Genomic DNA, 18,794 nt, shown 5'->3' with positions numbered 1-18,794 from the left:
CATTTGAAAGGCTAAATGCTAAAGTAATTTATCATCAATTTGCCAAAGTCATTTATCATCATTTTAAGAAACATCTCAAACAACTTTACAATGAGAGTGAATAACTCTTGGCCCTGTAATACTCTTGTAATGTCATCTTTTGCAAGAAATCTCCTCTTATCAATGTAAGAAACATATCAAATAACTGCACAATGCAAATAAATTTGACAAGAGATGTCCAAGTAATTGTACTTTGAGAATAACTGCATACAGCACACTGAAATGTCACCAAAATGGCAGTACCTTGCTAGGCAAGTCTCTACAGTGCAAGAAACACTCTGTAATGGCAGCAGTTTGACAACAGACACACCCAGCACAAGGAACTTTTCAAAATGGCTATACTTTGACTGTATTTCACGAAATAGTTGCACTTTGCACACAGTAACTTTTCAAATACACATACAGTATTAAGCACACACTGGAAGCACATTTACATACTTTGTGATACTTCAAATAACTTTAGTTATGCCCTTGATACAATACAAAGTCTTAGTTATGCCAAAACATAGCACTTTGCCAAAACACATGCAGTCGCCTTGCTTTATTTCTGCTTAATGTGCCCTTTTTGCCCTTATTATATTTGTTTTGCTCTTTTAAGCCCTTGTCATTCCCAATGTACTTTTCTTGTACTCGTTTTATTCTAAACATGCCCAGTTTTGCTTGAAACAAGCTCGTTTTGCTTTATACATGCTTGTTTTATCTTTAAACATGTTTGTTTAGCTTTATTGTTAATCGTTCCATCAAATACATTTATTTTAAACATTTCCTTTTAGTTAACAAATGTTTCTTGCCTTCCGCTTGCTTAATAGTGTGGTTTGTAGATTTCTAATTCCCCTTTTTGTCTTTTCTATCAAGTAAACAATTTGTGTTACTTTTCATTACTTTTGATTTGTTTCTGGCTCTGTTTCTGCTCTTTTCTCTCAGTTTTGCCTTCACTGTCGTCTCTGCACTTCATGGCTCTGGATTTTATTCTCTTCCATCCCGGTTCTGACACCACGTCACTCTTCCATTCCAGATACAATAAGAGTCTTGTGGGTTCTATTCAAGCAGTTTTATTTTATACAAACACATACTTACTTAAGGTTACTGACTTTAACTTATATACAAACTAAAAACTGCGTTCATGCATGCTATCTCTGTGACTGCTCTTACAAAATGGTCCCACGGAGTGCACGTGTGATGGATTTTATATGTGCATGTAAAGCCTTGACACACTTCTTAAAGATAGAGATCTCTTCATGAGCAAAAGAAAAAAAATCATCAGACTGTGGAACTGTAGGAAAGATTGGAGGAACTGTGTGTGACCAAGTGAATGCCACAGCAGCGCTGCTATATAATGCGTCCTAATTATGCTAACAGTCACGATGTAAGTAGCCACTAAATGTTTCCTCCTTGTGCTACTGTACAGAAAGGATTATTTCATCATGTACTTTCCTCATTAAAGGAGCATCTTAACTTAATTAGCTCAAGTTTCTGTTTAGTTTGGAGTATTTTCCATTTTATCTACAGCCTTTTACACAGACTCCTGATTCTCTTGTCCTTTTTAGGGAATGAACCTTTTAGTTTTTAATTGATTTTTCTCTTGTAAAGTGGTATGTGTGAGGAGATTGTGTGTGTGTGTGTGTGTGTGTGTGTGTGTGTGTGTGTGTGTGTGTGTGTGTGTGCGTGTGTATGCAAGCACGAATTTTTGCATACGTGTTTGTGTGTGTGTGTGTGTGTGTGTGTGTGTGTGTGTGTGTGTGTGTGTCCTTGTGTGTCTGTGTGTCTCTGTAATTAATACATGCTATATGCTGCCACAATCTGTGTTTTTGAAGTAACAGTACAATTATAACTGATAATGCTGAAAGATAAATTGGAAAGAACAAAATACTTTAAGCACCAATCATGTTCATTTGCTAAGCAAATATTTCACTGCAGTTTATGAACTGCTTGAAATGCATAGGTATTATCTTTTTCTTGATAATCACAATGAAATAACCCCAGTTTAATCAATGACAAAAAACAAACAAATGTTCATGCTGTATGTATTAAATGTAATAGAATGTAGATACTGTCTCACTAGTATTGGACAGGCTAAACAATAGATGTTCATCATGTTGCAGTAACCTAAACTATATGGGACATATCCTGCAAGGTTACATATGTTTAGCCATTATTCAAAGCTTTTGGGTGCCTTCCATGTACACCATAATTCCAAGGAGCCATGAGTGTGCATGCCAGTATAAACGAAGATGTACATGCCACAAAATTCAGAACTTTCTTGCTGTTGAAGAAACCAGTTAGACTTGATCTTCAATGAATCTTCAGTGGTTTGGCAGTTAAATAGGTCAAAATATTAGTAAGTAACCTGTTAGGAACTTTCTTATGATATTTCTATGAAAACCTGTGCTGTTTTTTGCTTGTGTCCAACAGGAAGGGGAAGTGTGTGACCAGAAGATTCCATGCAGAAATTTCCGCACAGCTTGTTTTTTCTGCATACGAGAGGAACATGACATCTGTCCACGCTCTATATCTTTATCATTTACCCCTAAAATGATGACAAGTCAGCTTAGCTCCCTCAAAATTTACATGGAAAACCAGTAGCTTAAAGCCCTTATCAAACTGTTTATGGATTCAAGTGGTGGCACCTCAGACATCTCCCTCCCAGTTGTCAAGAAGAAGAAAGCTGAAACACCTACTGCCTGCCATCTTCTTTCTCCAGCCCTTGACAGATGACTCCTCTTTGGACATATCAGAGCCCTTCAATTTTTTGTCTGCTTTTTCTGCTCCATCGGGTGCTGCTGCTCTGGAGTTTAGCATGCCCAAGACCTGAATGAATGTCTGCTTCAGAGAGGGGATATTCATGCTTAGGCCTCTCGGAAGGGGCTGATGGCATCCACTGATTTCAGTTAGGGAAGCAGTATCTGGCATCCAGGCGAAATCTGGATTTCAAAGTCTATTCAGAGTTTCCCTTTAGAATCTCCAAAGGACTTGGCAGGTTAAGCATCGGTGTTCCCCCTCTATGTCTTGTAAGGAATCCAGGGTGGAATGTTTTCCTTTGCTCGTGTTCATTTTAGGCTCTTTCGTTCACTTCATGTTGCTTCTCCAGCTTCCTCACATTAAAATAGAAAAAGATCTCACATTCCCTTTTCTTCTGATTCTGATTTTGATATTGAAGAGGTTCGATTAGATTACGCTTCCTAAGTGTCTTCACCCAAAAACGTAGAATATGAAGTATACTCTTCAGAGTCTCCTGTGGAAAAACTGTCTATGTCTGACGCTATAGGAAGTATTTTAATGCGAGCAAAAAGAAACACCTGACACTAGGGTTTCTGTCTATACACACTGAGCAGAGTGGATAACAGTTGTTGACCACAGCTGTTAGCTGACATATATAAGTATCCTGTTTTTTTTCAATTATTTATACAAATTATTGTTTTTAACAATTAATATATAGCACTTTTATTGTCTGCTTTTTAGTCTTCAAGTGTATTTTATTGCTATTAACTAATCTGCACAAGTAACTGATTTGTCTGCAGTTAAAAGCATTCTGTATCTTTACAAATCTTTATCTGTTTGTGGCTTTCTCTAGTGCTACTGGCTGTAGGCTATTGTTTCTAGCTGAAGCCACTCTTTAACTTGACTAGATTGTGTTAATAGTCTGCTGAGTGGGGGGCTGGTTCTTTTGTGTTCTCGTAAAAAAAAAGTTGTTGTTCTGGTATTTAAGCCCTAACTTTGATAGGATTTCTGTCTATACACACTGAGCAGAGTGGATAAGAGTTGTTGACCGCAGCTGTTAGCTGAGATATATAAGTATCCTGTTTTTTTTCAATTATTTATACAGATTATTGTTTTAACAATTAATATATAGCACTTTTATTGTCTGCTTTTTAGTCTTCGAGTGTATTTTATTTCTATTAACTAATCTGCACAAGTAACTGATTTGTCTGCAGTTAAAAGCATTCTGTATCTTTACAAATCTTTATCTGTTTGTGGCTTTCTCTAGTGCTACTGGCTGTAGGCTATTGTCACCACCCTCCCGCCCAGTTGGTGTCTTGCTCTTATACTTGGTGGCTTTGCAGTTGCCCTTCCCAACTGTAAATCTGATCTGTGACACTCCTCCCAGTCTAGTGTCATTAGCTCATTCTACCTAGTACAGAGAGAACATTTGCTAAGGCCTTCTGTTTCTCCTTTTTCCCTTTCAAAAAAAAAAAAACAACTTTTTTTTTTTGCCTGAACCTCCTTGTGTTCTGACTGTGCTTTTCAAACATTTTGGAAATATAGAGTATATTTCAGAGCATTTATTATAACTGTAATTGCCTTAATATTGCTACAACTTAAGTGCTTTAGGTTGCACTGCATCTGAAGTGTTTGTTTGTTTTAGCTGCTTTTCTGTATATATAGATGTCTCTGTTTCTTTAACTAAATAAGCTCTGCAAAGTTGTTTTATTGCATTCCTGCCTGTATTTCTGAGTTTTTTTGCACTTTTAAAGTTTGTTTTTGCTTAGTTTAACTGGTAGGCTACACACTCAAGTGTGCTAGCTGAATTAAAGCATTTACTGTGTTTCTGTACCTAATTTCTGCTACTTTGTAAAAAAACAAAATAAATAAATAATCCTTGTTTCCCGCCTTTACTGAACTAGAATAGTCCAGTCTTCAGGTATTGCTGATCTCTGGGCTGTGTCATAGTTCCTGTGTTGCCCATATCCTTATTTGGATAGGAGGAAGCTTCTTTGTTCACCAGTGAGAGTGGGGAGTTCTGAGCAGCCTATCTGTCCCTTGAGGAGTGGTTCCAGCCCAGTGACCTGTAGCTTATTGGCCATTTTGGGCCATTTCCTATCTCTTTCTAACCCCCTGCTTTAAAGCCAGCTTTAGCATGCTTTTGCGCTTGTAATTTAAAGTTTGTCCTGTTTGTTGCATTTACCTGTTGAGGCTACACACTCAAGTGCGCTAGCCTGTGTTACATATTTATTGCATTTTTCTGCTGTTTGTTGCAAAAAAAAAAAATTATCCTTGTTTCCCATCTTTCCTGACCTAGAGTAGTCCAAATACAGGCTTTGCTGTATTCTGGACTTTTGGAAAGTTCCTGTGTTGCCCATTTCCTTTCTTGGATAAAGGGAGGCTTCTTTGTTCACCAGTGGCAGTGGGGAGCTTGGAGCAGCCTATCTATCCCTGGAGGAGTGTTCCCAGCACAAGATTCTGGTAGTCTATTGGCCGTTTTGGGCCAATTTCTAGCTCATTCAAGTCCCCCTGCATAAAACCCGCTTTGGCGCGGTTTGTGCGCTTGTTACTACTCAGCCAAGCTCCTCGTGGTCCTGCAGAGTGGTGCTAGCAGCAGAGAGGCTAAAAGAGTGACTGCTAACCTGATAAAAGTGTTTTTTTCCTGCTACTACCTGGGCGACTGTCCGATCTAGCTAAACTGCAAGTATTTCTGCTTCTTGAACTGTTTTAAACTGTTTAAAGTTGTTTTTGCACCTGCACTTTTAAAGTTTGCCCTGTTTGTTGCATTTACCTGTTGAGGCTACACACTCAAGTGCGCTAGCCTGTGTTACATATTTATTGCATTTTCCTGCTGTTTGTTGCAAAAATGAAAAAAAACAATTTTCCTTGTTTCCCGTCTTTCCTGACCTAGAGTAGTCCAAATACAGGCTTTGCTGTATTCTGGACTTTTGGAAAGTTCCTGTGTTGCCTATTTCCTTTCTTGGATAAAGGGAGGCTTCTTTGTTCACCAGTGGCAGTGGGGAGCTTGCAGCAGCCTATCTATCCCTGGAGGAGTGTTCCCAGCACAAGAATCTGGTAGTCTATTGGCCGTTTTGGGCCAATTTCTAGCTCTTTCAAGTACCCCTGTATAAAACCCACTTTAGCGCAGCTTTGCACGATTTTGCGCATAGCGCAGCATCGGGCAGCACCGCTTAATTGGGTTTAAACCATTCTCGGCTCCACAAAGTCTGCTCTTCACTTTTTCCCTTAGAACTGATCTAGTTCTCATAATAAACACCCTATTCCCACTCTAAAGCCTGGCACTTGCTCACTAAAGCAATTATATAAGTCAGCACTAAAAAATTAAAAGCACTACTCCCTCACAAACTCCCCTTGAGTACTTTGTTCCCCATTGGCCCTTTTTTCAATTATAAAGGAATTCCCAATACTATTCTAGCATGTCCAAAGGTCAGTTGTCAATCTCCTCTCCGGTCCAGCTGGTGAATCTGGGAATCTTGAGGCAATGTTACAACTGCCTCATGTACACAGACAACCCTCTCCTCCTCACAACAAATTCCAACACATGTGAGAGATGCAACCATATAGCCAAACTGGAGGCTAAGCTCTCTCAACTCAGTACTGGCGTAACCAGTCAGGAGGAGAAGGAAACCACAATCACTACAATTCCAGTCTCACATAGACCTACCACGACAGCAAACCAAACACATAAACACACAAAAACATACTCGGAGGCTCTAAATAAAAATCTGCCTAAGCAGCAGAGACTCCCAAAGCAGACACCCAAGCAACTGCTACCCCAAAACAAAACACGTGCAACACATAGCTCACAAAGCCAGTGTGCCGAACAGTCACAGCCCTTAAGGCTAAACAACACACCTGATACACTTGTAATAGGTGACTCTATCGTCAGGCACACTGACATCCCGCTCACCAGGCTGAACAAGGAGAAGGTCACGGTGAGCTGCCTGTCGGATGCTAGGATCCGCCACATAACACAAGCACTCAGGTCACTCCAAGGCAAGTACAAATATGACTCAGTCATTGTCCATGCTGGTGTGAATGACCTGAGATGCACCTCCCTGGACTACATGAAAAGAGACATAGAGGAGCTCTCTGAGCATGTAGCCCAGGCCGGTATGACCCTGACCTTGAGTAGCATCTTACCCTCACCAAGAATGATGCCACAATATGAAGACAAGATGATCAATTTCAACAATTGGCTTAAGTATTGGTGTCATTCAAAGGGGATCCAATGCCTGTCTGCCTGGGATGACATGATCGACAAGCCACGATGCTTCGCTAGGGATGGCTTGCACCTGTCACCCCTGGGCTTTCGGATATTGGCAAAGGCTCTTGCCACCCCCATAGTGCCTTTTTTAGGCAAGGCTCAAAAGACAAACCCACCTCCATAGGTATCACAAGGGATAAGAAACTAAGAGTAATGCTACTCAAAGCCAGAAGTCTAAACCTCAAGATGCACGCACTCGAAACTCTCCTTAGCATGGAGAACATCGATATCTGTGCAGTAACAGAAACCTGGTTCAAGGCTCCTGAGAGCACTCCAGCACTACCAGGTTATACCTCATACCATGTTTTTCGGCCCCAAAACTTGGACCGAACCACAAAAGGAGGGGGAGTATCAATATTCGTCAAAGATACCCACACCTCCAGGTTGGTGGCACAGCACGAAGCATCAGAGACTATCCATGTGCAACTAACAGTGGGTAAAACTGCCTTACAGTTTATAGCCTGCTACAGACCACCCTCCCAAACCCAGGAACCCCACTCGGCCTTCCTGAGAACACTGGAAAATATGAAGCTCTCTCCAAACACCATTATATTGGGCGACTTCAACTACCCTAACATAGACTGGGAGCATTACTCTATCTCCAACACCCTAGCCCGAAGGTTCCTAGAATTTATAAACTCAAATGCTATTGAACAACTTGTTGCCACTCCCACAAGAGGGGAAAACATACTGGACCTGATCATCACCAACATGGGGACTCTATGCTCCAGACCAGAAGTGTATCCCTCACTGGTAAGATCAGACCATAAACTAATCTCACTAGATATTCACATCCCGACCCCAGCCCCTGCCCAGAAAACCACAGTGAAAAACTTCTCTAAAGCAAATTTCACACTCCTCAAAACCGAGGTGGAATCCTTCAAAGCCCCGGGCCTGTGGAAAATACGGCCCAGACCGCAGAATCCTTTATAAACGCATTCTATGAACACCTTCAGGAATGCATGGATCATGCAATCCCAAATAAAACCAAGACCCAATCCTCCAAAGTTAGGCGTCCTGTCTGGTGGACCCCAGCCATAAACAAACTATACAATAGAAGGAGGAAGCTACTACATGATAGAGCAAAATCCCAAAAAGGGAAGGCATCTCTGATCAGTATTAGCAAAAACTACGGGCACTCATAAAATCATCTAAGGCCAGCTTCGAGAGAAAAATTGCACAGGACACTAAGGATAATCACAAGGCTTTCTTTAGTTATGTTAGGAACCTGGGTGGAAATTCCCAGATATGCTCAGAATTAGTCCAAAATGACAAAAAGTACACCAAACCCACAGACATTGCCAACATCCTAGCTGACAGGTTCAGCGCAAACCCCTCCCCCTTCCCCACCAAAAGGGCAAATATCTATCCCAGCACAGTGCTGCCCCCCTGACATCTCAGATGCTCAGGTAAGAGCCGCCTCCAAAGCAAAAAACACAGCATCAATGGGACCAGGCGGTGTCCCTGGCTGCATCCTATATGAACTCCAAGAAGAACTAAACCCAAACATAAAACTACTGTTCAATCTCAGCCTTACTACAGGATATGTACCCAAAGAGTGGCGTACAGCAACAGTGGTCCCTTTCCACAAAGGTGGTGTCTCAACGGATCCTGGAAACTATCGCCCCATAAGCCTGACTAGCTTGGTCTGCAAAGCTATGGAAAGGATCATCATGGACCTCATAAATAAAGATATTTGGGACCTACAGACACTGGATCCTACCCAGTTCGGCTTTGTTAAGGGCAGATCCTGCCTCTTAAACCTGGTTGATTTCTTTGAAACAGTCACCAAGGCCATTGACGAGGGGAAGGTGGTCCACACAGCCTACCTGGACCTTGCAAAAGCCTTCGATACAATACCCCACTCGGGCATTATAGATAAGCTCACCAGCTTAAATATAAACCCCTATGCCACTAGATGGGTTGCAAACTGGCTCAAGGACAGAACCCACATGGTTAGAATTTCTGGAGCCATGTCAGACTCCAAACCAGTTACAAGTGGCACCCCACAAGGCTCAGTCCTGGGACCTCTCTTGTTCGGTATATATTTCTCGGAGGTACAGGCTAACATGGAAGGACTGTGGCTGACCAAGTTTGCAGATGACTGCAAACTGGGCGCCATAATCGACTCTCCAGCCAACACAAGCATCCTACAAAAGGGCCTCATAGAAACAGACAACCAGTGCCAGAGCCATGGCCTCAAGCTAAACGCCAAAAAGTGTATAGTCATCCCCTTTGGCAAAAACAAAGTGCCCACAAATTACCACATAGGTGGTAATCCATTAAGTACGGAAGAAGTAATTAGGGACCTGGGGACCCAAGTTGATAGCAATCTCTCATTTGACAACCACGTGGCCAAAGTGATTAGAAAAACATTTTATATAGCCCACCTAATCATGAAGGGAAGCACATCTAGATCAGGGCAGGTCATCGTGCCTCTTTACTCATCCCTCATCAGGCCCATAATTGAGTACAATGCCCCTTTAGGGATGTAGCTTACCAGACACCTGCAGCAACTGGAAAGATCCCAAAAGTACCTCACCAAGAGGATCAAAGGGCTCAAACAGATGCCATATGCTGCCCGGTTAAAGAAACTCCAGCTCTACTCAGTGGCATACCACCTGCTCAGAGGCAATCTGTGCCTGACGTATAAAGCCATGTCCAACCTGGAATTAATGGACATGCTGCACCTCAGAAAATCCAAATCCCATCGAGCTACTTGCTCGAGAGACTTGAACCTCAGCACTGAAATAAATAGGACATGCTGGAGGGACAGATTCATAACCCAGAGGCTCCCTTCACTCTGGAATAAAATCCCAGTCCAGGTTAGGCAGAGTCCCTCATTGACTCTCTTCAAGAGGAATCTTGATGAGTATATGGGAGATATAGGTTTACCCTGGGTATCACTTCTGTGTCACTGTTAGACAGAGGCACAGTATACTAACCTCGAAAAAAATGGGTGGCGAAAGCCAAACACACTCTGGCTAGGCTTATAAATGCCCTAGGGCAGATAGCCTAGTATGAACCTATGAACCTATGACACACAAAAGAGGTATTATGACCTTTTACAGGCAGGGAACCCTGATTCTGTGTCAATTCCTCCTTCCATTAAATATGAATTTTAATGCATGCCTTGATAAAGAGGTTTTATTTGGAACTTCATCTGCTGAAATTTTTAAGAGATTTTATGAAAGGGGGAAACTTGAGCCAAAGGGTAAAGCAGACTTTTCAGTCCACTCTACTTTACAGCAAATACCCTTTCAGCCCTGGGCCATTTTATAGGCAACCATCTAAACAATCCCAACAAAAGTCAGAAAAGCAACACCTTCAAAAGCAATGGTAAGACAGCGCTAACATGAAAAGGAGGGACACTACAGGCTCAATCTCATTCCAAGACAAAATACTGATTATGCCCCTGCCCTCTCCCCCACGGCAACTTTCTAAACCTTTCAAAGAATCATTCTATCTCCGTATGTTTTACTTGGTTACAACAGATTCTTGGGTATTAGAAATCATTTAAAATAGATACAGGAAGCAATGGATTCCTTCCTTCCAAACCTAGAAATTCCTCCTCACCCTCAAAATCAAACCCAGTTTTTTCCTACCGTCATTTCTCATATTCTGTCAGGAGACCTGAGAAGAGTGTGTACCAAAGAATCAAAGCTTTTGACACTGTATCCCACACACTGCTTATATCTAAACGTAAAGACCAGAATCTCTCACAGTCTGCCATACTCTGGTTTACTAGCTGCCTCCTTGATAGACTCCAGTCTGTCAGGTGGCAATCAGCCTCTTCACCATTGTTCATACCGGTGTACCCCAAGGTTCAATACTAGGGCCCCTCCTCTTTAACAGTTTCACAAATAATCTTCACTCTGCCTGCCTCCTCTCCTCACTTATCCAGTACGCTGAGTCCACCATCATATCCTGTTCTGATAACCCCCCCACCTTCTATCTCTTACCCAAGTCTCACGTTTGCCCATTGAAAAATGGCTAACTAGCAGTGAACTCCTCCTTAATCCCAAAAAACTAAATTACTCTTTTTCCTAAAAACCTACAACATTGCAAAACCTCCTTCTCAGTCACCTAGTAAAGAATTTAAGGGCACTATTAGGAAGCTCAAAGTTGTGTATGAACTTAAAATTACCACTACTGCCAAAAATTACTTTCTTCAGCTGTGTTAGGAAGCTAAGAATTAATACTAAACACATTCAAGCTAGTCCACAATAATACAGAGTACTCTGACCCAAAGGAAATAGTTAATATCCTAGCTGACAAATTTAGTGCAAATTTACCTCTACCCACAGTTATTGCTATTCTACAGGTTCTAGGATCCCAGTCACACCCTTAATTATTGTGGAGCAAGTTCTCTCAGTCATCTCAAAGGCTAAGAACAACTCATCCATGGAGCCAAATAATATATCAGGTTGTCTGATTATCATTGCCAAATATGGTCTCTCAGACTCTACTTAACCTCTTTAATGTAAGCCTCTCCACTGGTTACATTCCTAAATCCTGGAAAACGACCATTGTACTGCTACTATGTAAAGGTGACCCAACCATAGACCCTGTTAACTAAGGACCTATTAGTCTCACTTCTCTCATTTGTAAAGCTATGGAGCTTATTATCTCAGATCACATTAATCTGGACATTGAAAATCTCTTTGCCATTGACTCTCACCAATTTAACTTCGTCAAAGGAAAGTTCTGCCTCTTTAACTTCATTAATTTCTTTGAAAAGCAATGAAGCAGTGGATAGGTGTTATACAGTATACATAGCATATTTGGGCCTGGCCAAGGCCTTTGACACTACTCCTCATGCAGGCATTATTGATAGACTTGCTAATTTGAATATAAATCTTTATGCTGTGCAGTGAATAGCTAACTGGTTGTCTGACAGAACCCATGTGGTTTGAGTCATAAGTGCTACATCTGAAATAAAACAAATTACCACTGGTGTACCATGGGGCTCAATAATGGGCCTTGTCCTATTTGGCATCTATTTCACAGACCTTCAGCGAGCACTCCTGGCCTATAGTTATACGTGTTTGCAGATGACTGTAAATTTGGTGGTGTTACTCAATCTTCCACCGGCTCATACTCATCACTGGTTAAACCATTGTCAGAGGTTCGTAGGAGGTTACTAGGCTAGAAGCCCTAGAGCCCTTAAAAGCCTAGCCATGTTAATCCCAAGTTGTCCCAACTGTCCTTATTAGGTGGATGTAATTCACAGAGTGAGACTATAGTCAACACCGTAGACTCGCTGTGCAAATTATGTCCACCTAATAAGGACAAATTGGGCAATTTGGGATTAACATGGCTATGCTTGTTAACAACTGCTGCAAGGAAAATGGCCTCAAATTAAATGCGAAAAAAACTGTAGCACAGTTCATTAGGGTTAACAAAACATTTTCACATGCCATATAGGCGTCACACTCCTCCAATCAGATACAGTTGTAAGGAATCTAGGCACTCTTGTTGATAATTCCTTATTGTTTGACAATCATGTCTCCACAGTAATCACAAAGTCTTCTATCTAGCTCATATAATTTCAAAAAGCATATCTACAAGATCCAAAAATTTTGATTTACTTATATCTCATCAGATCCATTATTGAATATAATGCACCTTCTGTCATGTATTTGTCTAAATATATCACATAACATGAGAGATCACAGAGATTCATAACAAAAAAAGATCAGTGGCTCTAAAGTCTAACTTATCAGGACAGACTGGCAGCCATCTTTTTTTAGTCAGCCTCTTAGACTCCTCTGTGGAGATCAGTTTATAGCCTTTCGAGCCATGAAAGAGCTAACCCTTTTTCATCTCTTGTTCCCTCACAGAACAAATAATACCTCAAATACTCTGTTACCCAACAGATAAATTAGACACAGTAGCATGATAGAGTCATATCCCAGCATATCTCTCACCTCTGAAACAAACGTCCATTACATGTTAAAAATGTAGTAGCACCCTTGCTACCTTCAAGGTAAACTTAGACAACTAGATAGCAGCCATAATGCACCCGTGGTCTATGTTGTCTTGCCCTTCTTGATGCTGGGGGTAGGGAGGGATTGAATGTCTAGTTTTTATCCACATACCTATGAACCTATGAACATCATCATGTGATACACACACAAACTAATAAATCCGAATATAACACTTTATGTTGCACGGTGAATAGCTAACAGGATGCGGATGAGCACGAGGTTAGATTTATAGGTGCCACTTCTGAAACCAAAAAATGTACCAGTGGTGTACCACAGAGGGCTCAGTTTTGGGGCCCTCTCTTACTTGGCATCCATTCCTCAGACCTAGAGGCAGCACTCCTGACCTATAGTTATCCACGTTTGCATATGACTGTAAATTTGGTTTTGTTATTTGGTCTTCCACTGATTCACAGCTGCTCCAATATGGGTTAAACCACTTTAAAATTGGTGAAAGGTAGAGAACTATCAACGCCTGCAGGGGGAATAACGTTGGTACAGATATGCTGTGTGTACTGTATAACCACTATCCACTGCTTCACTTACTTAGTTAAAAGAACTAGACCTTCATTAACAGATAAATAAGACATAGTGGCATGACAGATTTATATCCCAACATGTTCCTTACCTCTGAAAAAAATGCCAACTATAGGTTAAAACACAACACCCTTACCACCTTCAAAGTAAACTTAGATAATTAGGTGGGCAGCCTTAAATACTCCTATGGTCTATCTTGCTGTGCCCTCCTTGAGGCTAGATGGAACTTTTGAATGGATGTTTTTGGCCAGGTTTATCATGCTCTGCAGACTGGTTGCGTAGTACTTACCTATGAAACTGTGAATACTATTATCATGTGGTACATTAACAAGGTGGAACTGGGTCATGCCCCCTATGAAGACTAGCTATGAGAGCCTGGGAATATCCAGAAAGCACAACCTATCCTTGCAGGCTACTTACGTCCTTTCAGAGCAGAACACTGGGACAGATGATCTGAATAGGTCTAAGACAGATACCCCATGAACTGAAGTTCCACACGGGAGACTTACAGGCGATAATCCACCTGTGAGGGACTTCCCAAGAAGATTTGTTTGCCTCCATTATCATCAGGCAGTTGAAAAATTCTGCTCCAGGACTTCTTGGGAAAGGTCTGGAAGAGAGATGCCTTTTCGTTCCTATGGAAAGGAAGGTTCTCATATGCCATTTCCCTGGTAACTAGAGTTATTTTAAAGATTCAGAATAACTCTTCAAAATAATCTCAATAAGTTCCTTTTTTCCCAGACAACAGTGGTTCTCTTTTCTTATGAAAATAGCCATGGCAATTATCACAAATTTCACCACAGGATAGACTTACACAGGATGAAAGATTTCTGATTCATCCCAACCTGGAAATTCCACATCTGATGGCCTGGATGACAGAGTTTTGATCTCTCTTAATACCTTTTTTTCTGGGGACGTGTAACAAGTTTTAGAGGAGGCTAAGAAACATGCTACTAGAAAAATCTTATTTGTCTAAATGGAACAGATTTTCTGGTTGGTGCATTAAAATGAACCAAGAGCCTTTTAAAGCTGGAGCTGCTTTGATTTTTCAATATTTGTTTGATTTCCTTAAATATGGCCTTTCTAACTCCACTACTAAGATTAATTTTTTGGCCATTTCTGCCTGTATCCTTTAGAGACCCCCTTCATCTTTATCTCATGTAAATCAGGTTTTTAAAGTGGTACTTCACATTCGTCCACCTAGAAAACAGGTGACTCCCACTTGGAATGTTAACATTGTACTAGAAAAAAGTAAACTTTTTTCCTTTTGAATGAACTCATCAGGTTAAAAGTTCTTGACATGGAAAACAGTATTACCTACTGCTCTGACTTCAGCTAGGAGAGTGTATCTGAGTTGCAAGCTATTATGGTAATTTAACCTTATCTCACCTTTCAGAGAGACAGGGTCTCCTTAAGAAATAAATGCTTCCTTAATGCCAAAGATAGTATCAGAATTTACCTTAAAATAATCTATTCATAACTCTGTGTACTTTCCTAAAGCAAAAAATAAGGTCTGGAGAATCCTACATACTCTGATGTTACAGACAACTCAGATACTATGCTGACAAGACAAAGAACTTTAAAACTTTTACTTAGCTTTTCATTTTCTATGAATGGAAGAAAAAGAGACAAGTATAAAAGCAAACTATTTCCAAATGGTTAACCAATGTAATCCAGTTTTGTTGTTCATTATTCTTACCATGGAAAGGTCCTTCTTTTCAAAGTCAAAATTCACTCTACTAGAGCTTTTGCTGATTTTTGGGTTGTTTTGAAAGGAGAGGACTCCAGAAGTGTTGTAGGGGCAGCAATGTGGTCATCTGTACACACCTCTTCTAAGCATTATAAGATTGACTCCTTTCTCAGATCAAGAACAGGATTTGCTAGGACAATTCTGCAGGGGCTACTGGGCTCTGATCTTTCTTCCTCCTCCCTTGCTATCGAACCTTTAGTAATCATCCCATATAACTTAGGCTACTGCAACAGTGACCTATTGATGAATCTAGTACAGCTGTGTAAATAAACGTACCATAATAATAAAAGTTCAGACAGAGCACAGTTACTGTACTAACACCCTTCCTCCTTTTCCCATTTGTTAAGCTTCTTTTGTGGGTCTCCTGTTTGTATGTATCTCTTTCTTACTTGTCTGCCAGGCTGTGGTTCCCCTCATCCCTGCCTTCGTCTTTCTCCTAGCACATGTAACTAATTATATTTGGACTCAAGCCTCTCTTTCTAGAGAGACAAGAAAGCTCTCAGTTTTGGCACCCATACATGGTTCAGCGGTAGCGTTGTCACCTCACAGCAAGAGGTTCTCCCATTCAGTTCTCAGCTGGAGCGCCTTCTGTGTGGAGTCTGCATGTCCTACCGCGGTCGAGTGGCATTCGAAAGACATGCATGAATGGGTGTGCCTTCGTTGAAGGTTGGGCATTGGGCTGGCACCTTGGCACCGTAAAAATCTACTGCCAATCATTAGCGGACCGGAGTTCAGCTGTGGCGACCCCTAACCAGGAAAAGCCAAAAGAAGAACAAACAACAACATCTGCTTTTATAACACCATGCTCTCGTGCCTTCTCAGAAATATGGTGCTCGTGGAAGGCATCCAAAAGCTTAGAATACTGGCTGGACGTTTGATCCTTAGTAGGATATTCCACATAAACCTTCGGCTACTGATAACAGTGATTTGTATGAACATCTACTTTTATGGTATGTTTACTTATACAACAGTACATTCTTTTGTTCCTTTGGACCATGTAGGAATCAGTCATTTTGTAAATATTTATTAAAAACAGCTAAATTCCAGATTTTTCAGGAAAACGAACTAAATAAAACAGAATAAAAACAGAATATATGACTTCCTTCTGAAGAGGAAAACTATTTTTATTCAGAAATACAAACAGCTGTCTACCAAACAATAAGGCAGAGTAGAAAAGAAATGGCTAACAGCTGCTCAGACAATAGTACGATGTGAGCCATTAGCCAATCAACATTCTGAAGCTTTAAGCTCTCTAGTTTTCTTTTACCCTTTTCTCTCTCACTCTGAGGCATACAAGCTATTCAGTTATACAAAATGATTTGCACAGCACATGGTATGTGAGTAGCACTTTAGAAATATCATCCCATAATAGTATTTTACCACTCTGCCCACTAAAATGGTGTGTGTGTGTGTGTGTGTGTGTGTTTGTGTGTGTGTGTGTGTGTATATATATATATATATATATATATATATATATATATATATATATATATATATATATATATATATATATATATATATATATATATACCACATACTTTGGTGTTTTGTAGCTTTTATTACAATTAGCTCTTTACACAGAAAAATATCTGATTTTACTAAAATTGCTGATGAATATTATATGTGTATTTCCTATTTTAGTGGCATTTAAAGCTCTAAGCATCTTGCTGTCTTGATGACCTGCAATATGAACATCATACAGTATTTCACTTTAGTCATAATCATAATTCAGACAAGAGATGTAACATAACCTGACTAAAACTAGATGGAAAAAAATGAAGGAAATATATATGATGAAGATTTGATGCAAAGCTAAGTGTGTGATGGCTTATGGCTTATCAGTATAAACACAACAGAACAGTAATCTGCAAAAAAATCAAACACATAACTCATGTTTTAATATTTTATATTTATCGGTTTTGTCCTTTCACTTGTACCTAAAAGGTAGAATGAAAGTCTACCAGTGTGGAAAGGAAATTACCAAAGAATAAGTAGGATAGAAACTTGTACCTCAAAGGTAGAAATGAAAGTCTACCAGTGTGGAAAGGAAATTACCAAAGAATAAGTAGGATAGAAATTTGTACCTAAAAGGTAGAAATGAAAGTCTACCAGTGTGGAAAGGAAATTACCAAAGAATACGTAGGACAGAAACTTGTACCTAAAAGGTAGAAATGAAAGTCTACCAGTGTGGAAAGGAAATTACCAAAGAATAAGTAGGATAGAAACTTTTACCTAAAAGGTAGAAATGAAAGTCTACCAGTGTGGAAAGGAAATTACCAAAGAATAAGTAGGATAGAATTGTATGCAATGTTATGGCTACTATACTAAAAGTGCAGACAGAAGAATTAAGGGTGATCTCTGGAAATGAGGTACAGCTGGATTAAGCAGATGACGAAATTGCAATATTTATCCACTTATCTGTCATGAAAAGAGAGGGGACCTAAGTAAAGTATAGGAATCCATCTCTGAAAGTATCCAGGTGACACTTGATTTTTGTACATATACAAATAGATTTTACAGCTGTAAAGTGAAAGCAGAAGAATTCCGTTTTGTTTATTTTTCATTTGTTCTCCTGGGTAGAACAGTAATGCCAGTGGAGCATTTTCAGGTTCAGCCGAGAGCATACAATAGAAAAGATCTATGGAAAGCAGAGTTCATCCATGACCCTATTCAAAAGAAACATTGATAACTGAATGGTAAATTTCAAATTAACCCCTGGTCTGGCCCCTGTGTCTCTGATGGACAGAATTTTAACCCCCAATGAACATACTCTCCCCACATAACCCTCAGCTACCTCTTTAAATATAGGCATCCAAGGAACTCCAGGACATAATTGGGTTGGGTCGCATGGCTAAGTTTGTAAAGACCTTGGTGGTCATTAGCCTAGTATAAACCTATAACAGGGATGACATTTTCAAATAGATCAGTATGAGTTTACCAGAGGACAGCTACTGAATGTAGTTACAGCAAACTGAAAAGTATCTTAGATGTATTTAAAACTAAATTGAATGGGTACAGAAAGTTTCAAGTGCAAAAATGTGGCGTCTTCATCAGAGCAAGTATACATTGTTTATAAGCTGTTTTGCAAAAAGTTGTATGTGTCAGAATATTTTATTCCTAATTTTCTTTAGTAAATGTCAGGCAGTTTAAAATAATTTTAAATAATGTTCTATAATTTTAAACATTCTGTCATTTGTTTATTTCATATTTGTAGTCCAGTGCAAGAGCCACGACTATGGTTTTATTTGAATTGTTTTTTTAGAGGTATTTAGAATCACAGGTAGTTACATATAATAAGGATAAAGACATCTGTAAGGTTAGGTGTGTTGCTTATTTTATATATATATATATATATATATATATATATATATATATATATATATATATATATAAATCAATAAAATGATCATACTGCAAAACAAGTAAATATATCAGAGAGACTATGTATTGTGAAACCATACTAATATATATATATATATATATATATATATAT

Source organism: Protopterus annectens, chromosome 5.part0 (assembly GCF_019279795.1).
Source record: "Protopterus annectens isolate FY-2018-M chromosome 5.part0, PAN1.0, whole genome shotgun sequence".
Taxonomy (NCBI): domain Eukaryota; kingdom Metazoa; phylum Chordata; order Ceratodontiformes; family Protopteridae; genus Protopterus; species Protopterus annectens.
The sequence above is the reverse complement of the archived record's forward strand: the minus strand, read 5'-3'. Positions refer to the sequence as shown.